Source organism: Lissotriton vulgaris, chromosome 5 (genome assembly GCF_964263255.1).
Source record: "Lissotriton vulgaris chromosome 5, aLisVul1.2, whole genome shotgun sequence".
Lineage (NCBI taxonomy): Eukaryota > Metazoa > Chordata > Amphibia > Caudata > Salamandridae > Lissotriton > Lissotriton vulgaris.
Genome location: NC_141693.1, coordinates 385,882,060 through 385,894,525, shown reverse-complemented (window position 1 = coordinate 385,894,525; position 12,466 = coordinate 385,882,060).

Here is a 12,466-nt window from a genome sequence, read left to right as displayed (position 1 = left end):
GTTCTTTTAATGCTCGGCTTCGTACAGTTTTCTAATTACCCTCTCAGCCGGAAGGTGACTCTGGCTAAGGCTGTAATAACTCGAGCTGCCCTAGTGAGCAGTAGGCATGCTCAGAAAAAGATAATTAAGCATAGGCATCCTGTTTATCTGGCACTGGACTAGTAATTGATTACAGATTTGCTGAGGAGCTGTGCAGATCTCTTGTGAGTGCACATGGGTTGGGCTCCCCCTGACTGATCCCTTGGGACTGACTTGATGCAATCTTAAAAAAGTAGTGACCATAAATCTGTAAAACTGGAGCAATGGGTGCCCTTTCTGGAGCAACAATTTGAATCTTATTATGAAGAACAACCACAAGGGCCAAATTTAGAAGATACATTGGTTGACACTCTGAATCCATCTATCCAGCAGTCAGTCAATAGGGAAATCAAGACTGCTGTCTCTAGTACAGTTAAACAGGCTCTGGCAGCAGCGCTTAAACCCATTACCCCTCAGCTAGAGGATTTTGCCAAACGAAAGGGGTTTCATAATCCTATGATTCCTGAGAATATGACCAGGTCACTGGACGTGCCTCAAAAAGCGAAAGCCAAGTCTTGTGAGTGACCTCATGCTGACGCCTGGCGAAGCTTCCTCAAACTCCCCTGAGTGATCATGGCTACTCGATCCCCTCAACCTCCTCAAAGTGCGCAGTGAAAGCGCAAGAGTGATAATTACATAGACACTGACATGACAGAAAATAACTTGTCTGATCACGTCACCCTCCTAAACATTAAAATACTAAAAAATCAGCCTCTGCCGGGTCACAGCCCTTTGTGGAAAGTCCCTCCACATATATTTGCCAAGATATGGTTCACCCAAAGTCATCTGATTGGGCCCCTGCTACTGTGGTATCTGACTAAATGCACGAAAACCTGTGTGAGGGCTTCAACAAGGAAGTCCGCAACCGTCTCCGGGCAGAATGCTCAAGGCCTGACATCCCTGACAAGGTTACTGAGACCCCAGAGATAGACCCCAGCATGATGTAAATACATTCTTCAAAAATCCAAAGAATGACATCGACCCTGCTTGTCATGGGTGCAAGACAAAATGTTAGACCTTGCTGGGCCCTTAGCGAGATCCTAGAAATGGTTTTTGTAACCATAGAAACTGGTTCTTCTGTGGATCCCAATATTTTAGCAGGTTGTACTCAGCAAGCTATATATTTGTCGGGCAATGCAAACTGCACTGTGTCCACAGAAAGGCACAAGTCCTTACTAATGCACATGATTTCCAACCTAACTGAGCTCACTGTGGTGAAAGCAGGCAGAGGGGCACCTCTTTGGAGATAGATTTGTTAAAGATGTTCGTTGGCACTTTCACATCCCTAGATAAAGTCCAATTCAAAATAAAAAGGGTATTTCAAGCTGGCCTGTTTAAGAGGGCCAGGTGAGGCAGGGGTCCTTTGCCAGGCCGCTTCTATTACCAAGGCCCCCACAGAGGTGCATATGGTTTTGGTAGGGGAGATTGGCAAGACACCACCAGAGGAGGCACATTCCACCCTACGAGACAGTATTTTTCATGTCAATGCTTCAACAGGAGCGCCCCATGAGCGGGATACAAATCCCAAAATTCTGCAATTAAGCTTTTTCGAAGCCTTGGTAATTCCATTGGGGGTTGTGTTCAATTATTTCTTCACAGTTGGAGGCTATTACTCAAGATGCATGGGTATTGCAAATGATTCAATGTTTTCACCTAAAGTTCTACCAAGCTCCGCGACAAGGTGTCACAACCTCAGCAGCTAAATTTTTCCCTACAATTGTCTGTCTTTATAGACATGGAGAAAAAAGACTCCCTTCAGAAGCATGCTGGTTATTGAATCTACATGAGTTCAACGGCTACATCACTTACAGGCATTTCAAGATTGAGGGCATCCATCTTCTAACAGATTTGTTAAGAAAGGGTGATTGGATGGTCTGTCTGGACCTCAAGGATGCATATCTGACCATTACTATTTTTCCTCCGCACTTGGCGATTTCTTCAATTCTGATGGAGGGACAGGTGGCTGGAATATTTGCTTCTTTCCTTTCAGGTTTCGTCTGTGCCTTGTTGTTTCACCAAGGTGATGAAGCCACTCATAGCCCACCTCAGTGAGAAAGGACTCTGCATGATAGTACTTGGATGACATTCTCATCATTGCTCAGTCCCAGACGCGTGCCACCCTTCACTTGCAGATGACAATGTCACTTTTGCAGGATTAGGGTTTGTCATAATCAAAACCAAGTCAAGTCTCTGCCCTTCTCAGATTTTCTGCGGTTTGTGATAGATTCTCAGACAGCACAACTGAAGCTCCCCAAAGCCAAGTTGCGACACATGTAAAACGAATTGACGTCAGTCCTTTCACGACAAATAGTTTCCTTGTGATCGACTGCTCGCTTGGTCGGCCTACTGTTATCCTCAATTCAAGCCATATTTCTGGAGCCCCTTAATTACTGTGCCCTCCAGCTATTGAAAATCCAGCACCTGCAGAAGGGGTTGTCTTACACATATCAGATTCCCCTTATGGAGGATGTAAGAGAAGAACTCAGTTGGTGGTTGAGATTGAGTAATAATAGTCGGATTCCAGCCATTGGGGCTGGAGAGCGTGCTGAGGAGACCTCTCCATGGGCAGCAGAAGGTTTCTCAAAGAGTTATCCCTTCATATCAACTGCCTGGAGTTGTTGGGGGGATCATTTGCAATCAGGACTCTCTCTCCAAAGAAAATATATTGTTGCATCCTTCTCAGGATTGACAACATATCGGCAGTGAGGAACATCAGCAAATTGGAAGGTACAAGGCCATCATTGCTAGTGGAGATAGCCAAAGACTTTTGGTATTACTGTCTGAGCCATCAAATATTAGTGATAGCGAAGTACATTCCGGGACAGTCTTATGCTGTAGCAGATTGGAACTCTAGGTACCTGACAGAATGCAGCGATTGGCAGCTCCATGCACGTCTGTTTCAGAAGATAAAATCGATTTGAGGTTCATACACAATAGATCTTTGTCTTCAGACTGAGCCGGAAATTGGAGATTTTCTTCAGCAGGAGTCAGATCCAAAGACAAAGGCAATGTATGTGTTCTCCAAGAATTGGTCAGGGATGTTGAATAAGCCTTTTATTCCTTTCACATGTATAATGGAGCGGATCCCTCACAGAAGATCATATTTTGGATAAAGAAATATTGCGTCCCAGTGCCTGTAGTCCTAGCCTATGCTGAATGAGCAGATGGAAAGGTTGCAAGGCGCTTTTGTTATAAGTACACAACGTCAATAATGAAACAGTGTGTCCCAAAAAACAGTGAACCAAGCGCTGATAGAACAAGCCCATGTCAGGGATAGTTACTTGCTCCTCTGGGGCACGGCACAGCCACACAGGTGTTACAATTAAAGCTGCAGTGGGGTGTGAGCCTTTGGCACTGGGAGGCAAAGAGATCTGCACCAGTCGACATTCTCAGCCCCACCTATTCCTGTACCTGGTTCACTTAGTTTAGCTCTCCTCCAGCATCCCTCAAGCTGGGAAATGCAGGCTGGTGGTGATGATGTTACACTGGCAACACCCCGAGCTCGGAAACTCTTGCAGTCGAGCTGCGTCACAATGCCTCGGAACTCCACTGCCCTCTGCATTTGAAGAGCAGGGTTGTCGGGTGAAGGATATGGTACGCTGATGAGCAGGCAGCACCAACTCCTTCAGTTGCAGTGACCTTAATTCTCACAGATCGACCATTCAATTCCTGGCGCACTGAGTCCAGCTGACGAGCGGGCAGCGCTTGCTTCTTTTATCATCAAAACATGCTGCTCAAAGAGTCGGCATTCGATTCATGCCATGCATAGACCAGCTGATGAGTGGGCAGCACTGGCTTCTGTTAAACACAAAGCTCTTGATCCTCACAGAGCAACCTATCGGTGAGCATGCAGGTAAAGCATAGTGTAGTATTTTACGGCCCTGAGACTTTGAGAACAGGAGGGAAGCCAACAAGCCCATGAAGTTTCTGGGAAAGCTAGAGGATGTGGAGGGCATTTTTGAGTTTCCCCTCAGTGCAGATGCAGCAGGCCAACAAAGCAGAGCAAGTTGTAAAGTTGCAATCCTTCCTGGCAACACAGCAGTCAACAAGCAACAGGTCAACACAGCAAAGCAAATAGCAAAGTGGCTGTCCCTCCTGGTAGCACAGCTCCTCATAGTAGCAGCGTCTCCTCAGTATCCCAAAGTGAATTAATTTTGTCAGAGGTCCTGTACTTCTACCAAAATGTGTCTTTGTATTGGGGAAGACAACAAAAGAGGCCTTTTTTCCTCACAAATTCCCTGCCCTTACTTACCTGGCTCCAGATTTGGGGTGGGTGGACAACTCCGGACTACTCCAGATGCACTACAGAGGAGTATGCAGCTCTTTGTGTGGGGACAGGTACAGTCTTATTTAGGTGCGGGTGTCAGCCCCTCCCTCCTAATCTACTGCAGGAAAACGGGTCAGCCTGCAGAGGGGCCATCATGCACATGTCACAACCATCATCCTTTGTGCGACTGTGTACAGGGAATGCATAAAGTGCGTCCGTCACCCTATCCAAGAAGTGTTTTGAAAGACAGCTAGAGGCACAAAATGGTTAAAGAACGAAAATGTAAACTTTCTAAAAGTGGTAATTTCAGACCTGCATGTTAAAAAAACAACTTTATTGAAAGATGTGTTTTTAAATTGTGTGTCCAGAGATGCCCAACTTCAATTGCCTATCTGCACCCAATGAAATGCTACACTTTTTGATTTGAGGCATTCCTAATGGAACCTATGGGTGAGATGGGCCTTGCAGTAGTGAAAAAACTAATTTAGCAGTTTTGGTGCCTGGCAAGTAGGTTACCTTAAATGCAAAAAGTTGGGGTGCCAACCTGCACACCTGTAATACGAAGTGTTGACATAATGTGCTAATGTAATCAATTTAATCAAAAGCATGCTGCTTCAGCCTCTGAAGACCTGTGTACTAAAGTGTAATGCAAGGTGGGTAAACCCAATGCATTTCGGGTATAACCCTTCATCAGGAGTATAACGTTTCAGAGTTTTGACTTCTGCTCATATAATGTGTGTTTGTAGCCACCAGCTGGAACAAAGAAAAATGACAACAATCTTTTATGAGTTAGGGCAATGAACAAAAAGTAGTTATCTGTTCTTGCCACCACTATCAAACGTGCATACTGAAATAGAAAACCTTATACCCAATGACCTCCTCATATCATTGGGTATAAGGTTTTCTATTTCACTACGCACGTTTGATTGTTAAAATTTGATACAAGTCCAAAGTAGAGACTTAACATATGATGTGTACATTGACTGTGTTTATGTTTCGTTTGCATTTGAATCTATGTTTCATTTGAAACAACAACTTTGAAGAGGCTTGCTTAACTCATGAAAACAAGAAATGAATAAAATGATTATGCTATTGATCATATGAAAGATATTTTTATTGTCTATACTGTCATTTCATTTGAAGAAACCCTAGGGACATTATACCAGTGCGCTGAGTGACAGGTACGGAGGTTTCCGCACCTTGCATTACACACAAGTAGGTTACCTTGCAGGTCGCAATGCCAATTGAAAACTGCACACACAGGATATGCAATGGCAGGCCTGAGCCACATTTAAAGGGCTACGAAGTGGGTGCTACAATCAGTGCTGGAGGCCCACTAGTAGCGTTTAATTTACAGTCCCTGTGCACATGTAGTGCACTTTTCTAGGGACTTATAAGTAAATTAAATATGTTTGTGGTGGATAAGCCAATGCTACCATATTCAGAGTACACACATAGGAACTTTAGCACTGGTTAGCAGCGGTAAAGTGACCATATTCCTAAAGCCAACAAAAACGAGGTCAGAAAAAGGAGGAGGAAGGCAAAAGGTTTCAGGATCACCCTGCAGAAAGAGCCTGGTTTGATAGAAAGGCAGACCTTTCAGCAGTATTAACACATATAAGAGTTTATGACTACCAGGACATGTACATCTGAAAAGTATATATTCTACTTTTTAAATACACTGCACCGTGCCCTTTGGGCATACCCTAGGGGGGAAAGGAAGGTTTGGGCTTGGCACAAGGTTTATTTTGCCTAGTAGAAATGGCAGTTTCAAAACTTTCACACAAACTGCAATAGCAGTCTTTAGACATGTTTAAAGGGCTACTTAAGAGAGTGGCACAATCAGTGCTGCAGGCCAACTAGTAGCATTTAATTTACAGGCCCTGGGCACAAGTACTACCGCTTTACTTGGGACTAACATGTACATAAAAGGGCATATTTACACGGGCATTGTACCACGGAACATCACTTTTTAGGATATTCCGGTGGCACAATGCCCTACACAATATTCAAAAGTGGAGTTAAGCCACTTTGCATGGCTTTCTGTGTGAAAGGAGCATGCAATGTGTGTTGCTGTGGGAGTTCCACAGCACCACCCCATTTACAAGGATATGTAAATCTGAGATGATGTTCTACTTCTATGTGCAGAATGCAGCACACATAGCAGTAGCAAATCACCATTATTTATTGTTTATGTGCAGGAATGGAATCCTTCCTGCACATAAACAATTATTCCCTGCAACACCGGCACCCTTGCACTATGGGGTAAGAGTGTCTGTGTTGGCGCTAGGCAGCTATTTTTAGTGCCACTGCAAGGGAAAACACAGGGGTGCACCGTGTTGTTGTAATACATCGCATCCCTGCTCTTTTGAAATGACGCTGTGCCATTTCCTTGTAGTTTTGCCCCCAAATGGGCCAATTGGGTATAAGCCAATTTCACCATGTGTTAAGGAGCAAGCACAATCATGTTGGTGTTAGTTAGCAGTGGTAAACTAGGCAGACCCTGAAGCCAACAAAAACAGTTTAAGAAAACAGGGGAGTGAAGGCAAAAAGGTCAAGGGTCAAGTCCAACAGTTACTTTGTAACATTTTTTAAGTGCTAACTTTTGATTGGTAACAGTTTAGACTTGAATTGTAATTTGAAATCGTCTTTCATGGAAAACTCAGATTTTAAGATGCAGTTCTTTTAGAAAGTTGGCATTTCTTGTCTTATCCTTTTCCACCTGCTGCCTCTGTCCTGGGTCAAATGACTGTGAATAACTTAGCAGTTAGCCTTTGTGTATTCATCCCAGACAAGGAAACAAATGGGGCCAAGGTGTTGGAAGTATGGCCCTCATGCCACGACGGGTGGGGCAGAACTGGTCTCTCCCTCACTTACATTTGAAAGGGCTGCCTCAAGCACTCACACAAAGGGACCTGCCACCAGTCTTTTGTCACCCTAGACTACTTGGAGCTTTGGAAGAGGAAGGGAAGAGCTTTTTCCAGAACCAGAAGTGGAGTTTTCCACAATGTTCCCCCACTTCACATGCTTGCACCAGATAGAAATATTAGACCTCCAAACCACACCTTCAGTACGCTCCTGGACCTATTGAAAAATTCAGAATGATTGACGTGTATTCAAGTCAAGCTTGAGGCCTGCCTTGTTCCTCATAGTATTGCCCTGCTGCTACCAGAGGACTTCCCTTGTAATTGAGTGATGCCTTGTTTTTTTAGAGGACCATCACCTTGAACCCAGAACTATCAAAGTGACTTAAAAGGCTAGTTGGCTGGCCTCTGTGTAAGATTCTGAGAAGTAACAAGCATGAGGGACCTTCAACTCTACACCTGGTCTCTGCTGGAGTGAGTCCTAACCACACCAAGTGGTGCCCCCAGGTCCTAGAGCCTTGGAAGTGGTGTTAGAGGTGCTGATTCTGCATAACCCTAAATGTCGAGTTGTATTGTATTGTATTGTGTATAGTTCTTGTATAGCGCAACTGCCACCCTACGAGTATCCTGGCGCTTTTTGAGAGAACCTAATCAGATGGAACCGGCCGATGGCAGGGCTGAATAGTGGGTACTGAAATCTCAGATTTTGGCAAATAGCCAGGTCTTTAGGCTCCTTCTAAAACCTATCAGAGAGTTGGCTTGCCTGATGTTCTGGGGCAGCTCATTCCACAGCCTGGACGCTACTGTGCAAAAAGCCCTACCTCCCATCCTAGCTCTCTTGAATCTGGTAGTTGTTGCTAGACTCAGACTAGAGAAGCGAAGAGGCACATTAGACACATTTTCAACAAAAAGTGCCACAAGAACCAACAGAAGATCAAGACCTACCTGGCAGCCAATCTGCCCCCTTTGCATCACCGATCTTCTCAGCAGCAGTAAATTCTGTTTAACTGAACCTCCAGGCAATAGCATTCATACCTGTGGAGCCCTCTTCGGCTACGGTTTGCAGCTTTGTCCCACTGGAGGTTTTCGACTTCCAACAATGTGTCTCGTCTGAATGTAAAAATATTCACCAGACTCGACAGAGACAGCCTCCCCATCAACAACCATCCCGGCCTGTAAATCAGGCTTCTCCCACTCTGAACTCTTTCTCACAATTGGTGAAGGCTTCACCAAGACCTCATCCAATGCTCCGGAATAAGTGTGACTCCTCCTTGGACACAGCCTGTGGTCCTGCCCCACTGAACTCTACGTTATCCTAAATTTCGCTTCAACATTTCCTGTAAGTCCAAAGGTGAGCCGAAACTGGGTCCAATCTACCTCATGTATCTGATCCTCGCTCCTTCATGGTCGGCCTTAACTTTTGACTTTACTGCAGCCTCGCATGACTAGATAACCATAGTTGGGGCTTTGATTTCTTAGACGCTAGATTTCACAAAAAACCTTAAAGGTACATAGCTCCGGTTCTACTGATTGGATTTCACTTGTTTTTGTGCCATTTAATTTATTAAAATGTTTTCTATTATTCTAAATTGGTGTGGAATTTCACTTTATTACTGATTGTGCACTGCATGAATGCTTAACACAGTGTCCCTACATTAAGCCTGACTGTTTTTGTGCCAGGCTTTCACAGGGTTAAGCACAGGTTAATTTAGTGACTTCTGTGGTTCACCTTGACAAGGACTGTGTTTGTAACTTGAGTAGAGTTTTCACCCCACTCAATCAAAATCCCCATTTCTTTCAACATGTATTCTGGAAAAAGGATAAATTTAGACTAGAATAACAGCTACTGCAGGTTTGGTCTGAACAATAAACACAACTGCTTTAAAGGGACAGAGGTCAATTTGCGCAGTCAATGAACAGTATTATAGTTATAGTTCCAAATACAAAGCACTAAAAAGCAGCACTGTCAACAACAACAAAGTGAAGCAGCAATTGTTCAGCTTCACGAACCATGAGGCGAACAAGAGACAGTGTGACCGTAAGAAGGCATGGCTAGACAGGCTTTTTATTCAAATGGGCATTTCCTCAGTTGGTTTGGGCCATTTGAGGCCAGTTTTAAAAGGTCATGGTTGCTGCTGATGCCTCTGTTACCTCCTCTACTCTACTGGGTAATTGCACCAAGCAAAGGAGCCATTAGTGAGAGGGAAGGAGGGGGGTAGGAGTTAGTAGAGAGGAGAAAAGAGTGAAGAATTCAAAGAGAAAGACAGAGTGAGGATAGCAATGCGTAATTAGAGCTGGTGAATTCAGGTGGGGCCCATGGGCATTTTGTGTGGATCGGGACAGATTTTTAATCCTCAGACTTCGATCTGAGAGAAAACCAGACAAAGGGGAAAGATGGTGGAAGAGAAAGCTGGGAAAACATTGACAAAGGCAAAAAGCAGGGGTAAAAAAGCCTGGCAAAGTGAGATGATGGGGCAGGGAGAGCATGCAGGTGGATGAAAAAGGCATGAGGTGAAATCAAGACTATACAGCGTTGTTATTCAGCAAACCTGGCTTTCAACAGCAGCATCACCGGGATTTGAGAAAAATATGGACACCAGCACTTATTCTTTTAACATTTAAGCACTGGAGGGGAGGAAGGGAGCAGGGCAGGTTTGAGCATTTGTGTGAGCACTTCTTTTTGTACCAAAGTCCAACCCTGTCAGAAGGTGACTCTGGCTGTGTACTTGATTGGTTAACCCCTTCCATGCTGATGACGGCCCCCGGCCGTCATGCATCACGGTGAGCGTGTGCTGATGACGGCTGGGGGCCGTCATGAACCCGCCCACTCTGTAAATCGCCCGCACAGGCGCAGAATCGCGGCCGCGCCCAAGGGGTTAAAGTGTCACTTTAGCAGCTGTAATGGAAGGGGCAAGGACAGCAAGAAGGCCAATCTGACAACTGGCTGTCGCACTGAAAAATAAGAACACGTGCTAGTGCGTAGCTTTGTCAATAATGTTAAGAAAGCATGAATGTAAGATCTCCCAATAATCTACTATTTGTGCCAATCTAAAAAGGACAGTTTGGGCTGGACAAGTGGATAGTGTTAATGAACTGGGGTAGGGGTATTAGTATTTAGTTATTTGGAAAAGTAAGGCAGTCAGAGTTAGGCCTCTTGTCCAGTTGTCACTGCAGTGAACTGCAGTAAAAGCTAAGAACAGCATGCTAACATGAGCCCATACCTACGATCAACAGGCCAGGCTTTTGATGTCAATATTTTAATGCGAAGGAAGTTTAAAAAAATTGGAAAATCATCACAATCCAGCATTTTTTTCTGTTAAAAATATAAGCATAAACCTGAATCAACTGGACCTGGATGAAATTTCAATGTTGATGAGAAATATTTATGCGAGATGTACTGTTCGGGTTATTTTTTAACATGAGCAGCATTTGAGATTAATTTTTTTAACTGATTTGACTGGTCGGGAATTTCTGAATGCAACACTACAAATCCAAACAGGTACTGCAGTGTTATCAATGTGAGTGGCAGTTCCTTTAACATGGGTGGTCAACAAATATTTCAGGTAGATTTTTTACAGAGCAGTCTATTCGGGTAATTTTTGAGAGCAAAAATACAAATACAAATGTGTGCTGCAGTATTTCGATCAGGATGCAAATGCCACACCCCAGCTCCCTTTGTGTGACTGTCTAGAGGCAATGCACAAAACACAGCCATCACCCTAACCAAGAGGTATATACAGAGACAGGCAGAGGGACAGAATGATTAATCAACTAGAAATTACATGTTTGAGCTGCATTTTTAAAAAAAATGGCAGTCAGGTAATTTTTGGAGTTTGAGATATATTTTGTGTAGTTAAGCATAATTTCCAGTACTTTTACACAATTATACTACACAGATTTACAGATTTCACCCACTGCTAATTTTGAGGCAGTGTTTTGAACAAGGAAGGGCAACATTTTAGAGTTCAGGCTTAGCTCCATATTGTAAGTAATACTAATTAACCTGAAACCAAGTTTAAAATGTGGGTCATGTGTCATACGCAGGACCACTGAAAACATGTGGCAGGGGAAGAGCAAATTGTGCAGCAGGGTTGACTTTTGTTATGAATCAAGAATAACTAAATTATGCAGCATAATGTGGCACATTTCGTGATAGTATTTTTATTATTTTGTTAATTTTCATTTCTTAGCATTGGCTTCAAATCATTAGTACCTATTTAGCACTCAAGTATAGGAATAAGCAAACAGAAACATGACAAGTCAACAGGGCCGGACTGGTATCGCAAAGCAGCCCTGGCAGTTTTGTCAGACCAGCCCCTCGGCGAGGGCACAAGCGTGAAGCACTGATGCTTTTGAAACTGAGGGATGAAAGGGCATCATCACTGCAAAACTGTCCCCATGTAACAAAACCAGCCCCCACTGCTGCAAAACCGGCTCCTACCCTTTCAGCCTCCCACGGAAATGCCCGATGCCCGTTTCCTCTGTGCTGCAAAATGTGTCACACCATTTTGAGTAACAGACAATAGTTTTTTGTTAAAATCTACAGATCATGCAGCAAATTATGGAAAATGTGGCAAATAGGGACAATCCACAATGATGTAGAATATTCCAGCCAGCGCAAAATCACAGAATTCTAGCAGAGTGGTCATATGCATTTTAAGAACCACCTGTCCCATTTAAAATGTGCACAAACTTCGCCCCTTCATGTGCTTCTCTTCACACCTCATGTTTGTGGAAGTGGTTTCTTCACTGGACGGTTAGGCTTGTGCTCCTGTGTGCATTTCCTCCCTTGTTATTGACTGTACAGCCCAGTGATGCAGTGAAATACCCTACCCCTTCGGTATGAAGTCTTTGAATGGGGTCTTCCCAAATCAGTACATTTTGCAGCAGCTTCCTGCAGACTTAGGTAAATATAATCCAATTCAAGAGGTCAAATAACTGCACAAGCAGAAGATGGGAGATCTCATCATAATGAAAAAAGTCTAGTGCAGCAGAGCTGGGTTAGTACGAGTGCAAGGCTTCTGAACATGCAGAGAAAAAGGTACATCACGGGCAGTGAAAAAGCAAGCGTCTGTCAAATGTGAAATTCGTCATCATAGACAGTGCTTTCATCTTTTACAAAAAGCATGGGCAGAAAAGCTACACTCAGACTCACACCCAGTGCATCAGGCTTCACTGATACCCCCAGCAGATGAACAAAAGGCAGCAACAGTGCACATTTGCGGTATGCGCAGATTAAATAAAAGTATAGCTCAGG